The sequence below is a fragment of the Oncorhynchus masou genome, chromosome 32, assembly GCF_036934945.1.
Source record: "Oncorhynchus masou masou isolate Uvic2021 chromosome 32, UVic_Omas_1.1, whole genome shotgun sequence".
NCBI lineage: Eukaryota > Metazoa > Chordata > Actinopteri > Salmoniformes > Salmonidae > Oncorhynchus > Oncorhynchus masou.
The window spans coordinates 20,295,646-20,301,645 of NC_088243.1; the positions used below are offsets into that span (position 1 = coordinate 20,295,646).

The 6,000-nt window shown below is 41.0% G+C and overlaps 1 protein-coding gene across 1 annotated transcript in view; it reads right to left on the reverse strand.

The window, feature by feature from the left end:
* lrfn5a (leucine rich repeat and fibronectin type III domain containing 5a) overlaps positions 1-5,792 on the reverse strand; it is a 43,841-nt gene extending 38,049 nt beyond the window's left edge. Inside the window, exon 1 of the mRNA XM_064955601.1 lies at positions 5,177-5,792. The gene's annotated coding sequence lies outside the window, so the exon portion shown is untranslated. The remainder of the gene's footprint in view (positions 1-5,176) is intronic.
* Between the last annotated feature and the right edge of the window lie 208 nt (positions 5,793-6,000).

A 6,000-nucleotide genomic window follows, 5' to 3' on the forward strand; every position in this document is an offset into this window, starting at 1 on the left:
TTTGGGAGCAGAAAAACCTACAGTACAGTATATTTGAGCAACCAGATAATATGGTTTCTGTCCATGGTTCCCAGTTAATGAATGAGCTTGAAACATTTACATTTTAGCATAATTTCCAGAGCAACCTACAGTAGTGAGTGCATACTAGGAGGTCGACCGATTATGATTTTTCAATGCTGATATCGATACCGATTATTGGAGGACCCAAAAAAAGCTGATACCGATTAATCAGCTGATTTTTTAAAACGTATTTATTTATTTGTAATAATGACAATTACAACAATACTGAAATAACACTTTTAGTTTAACTTAATATAATACACCAATAAAATCAATTTAGCATCAAATAAATAATCAAACATGTTCAATTTGGTTTAAATAATGCAAAAACAAAGTGTTGGAGAAGAAAGTAAAAGTGTAATATGTGCCATGTACTGTAAAAAAGCTAACGTTTAAGTTCCTTGCTCAGAATATGAGAACATATAAAAGCTGGTGGTTCATTTTAACATGAGTCTTCAATATTCCCAGGTAAGAAGTTTTAGGTTTTAGTTATTATAGGACTGTTTCTCTCTATACCATTTGTATTTCATATGCCTTTGACTATTGGATGTTCTTATAGGCACTTCAGTATTGCCAGTGTAACAGTGTAGCTTCTGTCTCTCCTCGCCCCTACCTGGGCTCAAACCAGGAACACATCGACAACAGCTACCCTCGAAGCATCGTTACCCATCGCTCCACAAAAGCCACGGCCCTTGCAGAGCAAGGGGAACAACTACTTCAAGGTCTCAGAGCAAGTGACGTCACCGATTGAAACGCTATTAGTGCGCACCCCGCTAACTCCGGACTTGATGGGCTTGAAGTCATAAACAACTCAATGCTTGAAGCACAGCGAAGAGCTGCTGGCAAACGCATGAAAGTGCTGTTTGAATGAATGCTTACAAGCCTGCTGCTGCCTACCACTGCTCAGTCAGATTGCTCTAACAAATATCAAATCATATACTTAATTATAACATAATAATACACAGAAATACGAGCCTTATGTCATTAATATGGTCAAATCCGGAAACTATCATTTCGAAAACAAAATGTTTATTCTTTCAGTGAAATACGGAACCGTTCCGTATTTTATCTAAAGGGTGGAAATCATAAGTCTAAATATTCCTGTCACATTGCACAACCTTCAATGTTATGTCATAATTACGCAAAATTCTGGCAAATTAGTTCATAATGAGCTGTTGCAAACTGTTGCATATACCCTGACTCTGCATATGCAGGTTTGCATATACCCTGAACTAAATATGCAGGCTTAATAAAATATACTTCTGTGTATTGATTATAAGAAAGACAATGATGTTTATGGTTAGGTACATTCGTGAAACGATTGTGCTTTTTCGCAAATGTGCTTTTGTTAAATCATCCCCCTTTTGGCGAAGTTGGATGTCTTTGTTAGGAATAAATAGTCTTCACACAGTTGGCAACGAGCCAGGCGGCCCAAACTGCTGCACATACCCTGACTCTATTGCACAGAATGCCAGAGAAGAAGTGACACAATTCCCCTAGTTAAAAGAAATTCATGTTATCAGGCAATATTAACTAAATATGCAGGTTTAAAAATCTATATTTGTGTATTGATTTTAAGAAAGGCGTTGATGTTTATGTTAGGTACACGTTGGTGCAATGACAGTGCTTTTTTCACGAATGTGCTTGTTAAATCACAAATTTCGCGAAGTAGGCTACGATTCAATGATAAATTAACAGGCACCGCATCGATTATATGCAACGCAGGACAAGCTAGATAAACTAGTAATATCATCAACCATGTGTAGTTAACCTGTTATTATGTTAACCTAGTGATTATGTTAAGATTGTTTTTTATAATATACGTTTAATGCTAGCTAGCACCTTACCTTGGCTCCTTGCTGCACTCACATAACAGGTAGTCAGCCTGCCATGCAGTCTCCTCGTGGAGTGCAATGCAATCGGCCACGATAGGTGTCCAAAAATGCCGATTACCGATTGTTATGAAAACTTGAAATTGGCCCTAATTAATCGGTCGACCTCTAGTGCATACATTGTCTTACTTTTTTTGTACTGGTCCCCCGTAAGAATCGAACACATAACCTTGACGTCACAAACGACATGCTCTACCAGCTGACCTACCCTGTTGTGTGCACTCTCCCATGCAGAACCCAGATCAAGAGCGAGGAGCTGTCCATGGTTCTGACACAATAACACTTCTAGCCTCCCAAACTTCTGACACAATCTCACTTGTAACTGTCCATGGTGCTGAACTCTTGACCAAACTATAACAGTCCCCGCATCGCCAGTTTCATTGACAGCATATGATGCAAAAAAGACACATGGATATGCAACATTTGGTAAACACAGCATAGAGCATATACTAGATCATGGTAAAACACAACATCTCTAGAAAGGAAACTGGCATCTTGGGTTACACTAACTAAGCATAAATGCGTCACATGAATGTTAGCTGAGTGCTATGTCTAGTTTAATGTTCGACTCTATCCAGGTTTCTTCCCACCAGAGCTGTCAAGTCACACATCTGCTAACACGTATCTGTCTGAGACATACATGTCTCATGTCTCATGTATCAATAAATGTGTTCAAACCTGTCATGGTATTTCTTCACACACACACAGAGGAGAAAAGAACATGCATATCAAAGGCATAAAGATGGTGTGGTAGAGGACCGTAAGTACTTGCTGATCGTATGCTCTCTGTAAGAACAAGTAATATTGGCCGTAAATGTGTTCAAATACTGTATGTCATGGTAACTCCTCACACATGCACCCAGAGGGCATATCAAAGGCAGTATGCTGTAGTAGACTAGAGGATACAGTATGTACTTGTTGAGCACCCAGGTAGAGTGTGGTGCTAATCCTGCCTGGGGGAGGATGTTGTTTTGCAGCGTTTGATTCCCTCAGTTACCCTATCACAGTAACAGCAGGATCATCACACCGTGCTCTTTACTTCCTTGGCTCAGGCTCGCGACATCACGGGGTCTTAAGCACTGCTAGTGTAATTAAAACACGTCTCAGAGCTACAGGGACCGCTGCCACCACATCTCCAATGGCCCAAATCACTCACAGATTGAAAAAAAAGACAGATCTTTCAAATGATATTACAACAATTGAAGAAGTCCACGGGTCTAAAAATGAAGACATAATGCACTATACAATATTTTATTTTGAATACAGGCCAATGCGTTTATCAAAAATACATTCCACTCTCCACTCCACCCGTACGTCTATAGGTTGTAGGATAAAGCTGCTGTCCGTCTTCAGTGCTGCCCAGCCCCTCAGAGCTCCAGCAGGCAGCAGTATGGACGTGGAGGTACAGTAGCATAAATTGAATTATAGCACCACCAGCCACTGGCAGGGGAGCTGCAGCTCAGTTTACCTATATACTTGGTCAGAGGATATGGAGTACAGAACAGCCTTACATACAGTACATGGAAAACATTACATAACTACTGTTTATTAAGTGAAATTAATTATATAGCATATCACAATGTGCGTTCAAAAACAAATGAATATTTCAACCATTTCTAAGAGCGTTTAGGAATTGACAGGGGCTGCTGAACTGTCTACCTATTTGTTTTCTATTCCCCTGCCATCTAGAAGTAAATGTGAAAATCAACTTCATATATGGTAATAATAGTGCTTTGCCCATATGCTTTCATGTGACAGGTGTGAGATACATGTCAATGGATAAACATGCGCAGGTAAGCCTCATCAGAACACAGAGACGTGTCATTGTCTCCTCATAATGACGCCATAAAATAGCACACGTTTGACTATAAAGCACAACAAACACATTGTTGACACCAACACCATGGCAGCTACCCTGCCACGTTAAGGATGACATGTCGTGGGGTCTGAAGTATTGAAATATGTCGTGTTAATCAGATTCGATTTATAGAAGCGCACGTGCGTAAAGATAGCCTACCCGATAACCAGCGTTGCTGAAATAAAATAAACGGCTTGTGATATGGAATTCAAATGGGCATTGACGTAGTCTATTGTGCTCACTAGATGCCATAGTTTTGATGCACAAATGGTACCACAAGTACAGAACGCTAACTCAAAACACAAATACGCGCGCAAGAACACTGCGTAAATTGTGAATTTCCTGGGACACATTGTTGCCATTCTAAATAACATCCATGCATTGCCTTTACCTATACATAGCAAATATGAACTCCATGTCTCACCAAAGGATTATTATAGAATAATGTTGCTCATTTACGTATGATCTCTATACATGTAATCCCAGTGCATCAAGCATATGTGGGTGGTTATGTGGGCTGCATCAAGCAGCCAGACAGTGGTGCCATGGTAGTTAGCATGATGTATCGCCTAGGATAGGGCAAGAAGATGACGACGCCTGAATCCTCTATCATCATTTGAACCTATGCCAGGGTTGAAGACTATTGTAACATGCATGGGTAGCCTACATTTAGTACACACATTTCATGGGGGACATTTAGCGGAGTTATCTATCAAGCTGAATTGGCATGGTAACTCAGCTTGCATATAAATAGAGGTGATTTCAATCTAGCTCCTCGTGACAGGGTGAGGCAGTAAAAGAGGGTGCCTGCGTTAACACACCCACACACACACCATCATTACCATCACATTTTGGACCCCAGGAATAGTGGTGATCCTAATAAATAATGGGGATCCTAGTAAAATGCCAATATACCACATTCACCCAAATCAAGATAATGATAGAACAGGCCTAACGATACATAGGCTCGGTTGTGGTGTTTTGTAGGCTATGTATAACATTTCAACCAGCGACCTGGCCAAACAAATGATACCACTGCATAATTTTGATCTCCACCCATACCCTCAAATTCATAATATTGCAGTCAGACAGACGGAATTCCTTTAAACGACCAATATTCATTCAGGCTTATTTTTGACCTTGCGATGTACCTGAATACCTGGTTAAACTGCTCACACCTAGTTTTCAACAACGTCCTGCAGGTTATTCTGCTTTGGAACCTAATGGGTTCAGCCTTGACAATAGTAGCCCACATCTTAACACGGTTTTGTTCTATATGTTGACAAACGACGAACCAAAAAAAAAACACAAAAAGGACGGATGAAAATGTACAAACATTCTTAACATCTAAACTGTAAAAGTTTACCTTGAAGAAGGAACGCCAGTCCTGATCTGAGCACCGATGGTCAGGGGAATCGAATTTTCTCACATTTCATATTTTCCCATGTTCCTTTTTGTTTTGCTCCATTGGATTTTGGCTAAATTATATCGATACAAGGTGCGCTGGATTTCATAGCGCACAATTCCGCACAGACCATCTATTCAGAGAGCCCGAGTAATATGCCATTGGTTTGTACCCCTCAGAATCCAATCCACTTGTGCTTTTCTTCCGAGTTTAAAATAAAGATCCAAATAAACCAACACAGAAAGAGTCAAATTCCAACGCGGTTCGACAGAATCCTTTGCTGAAAAACGGGCGTTTGGTTTTCCCTCAGACTCGCTAAAGCCCTTGCCATTCTCCTGCCGCTCGTCGACACACCTCACAACAGTAGAGGCTTTCCTCCGCAGTAACACCGGCTTGCTCTATATAGCCGATCGCACGTCTCTGCAGCCGAGTGCGAAAAAGTGGCTGCTATGGGGAACTCGGATCAACTCTCAGCAGGGAGACCTTTGCACCTCTGCACCTTAAACGCACTTCCCCCGCTGTGCCTCTACACCGAGTTAATCCACAGTGACTGAGTGCTGCTTGCCCTCCATCCAAGTTATCAAAATGCTTGCTCCTACAGTCCTTCTTCAGTGTATTCTCAGCTATTCAGCCCCGCAACAGCGCATTATTATCCAAATATATGCTGCTCAATGGAGTTTCGATTTGAAATCTCGACCAAAAAGAAGGGACGCACATTACACTACACACATGAGCGGTTCTCCCCTTATTGCCATCGTTGTGCTTCCCTCCCCCCAAATACTTAG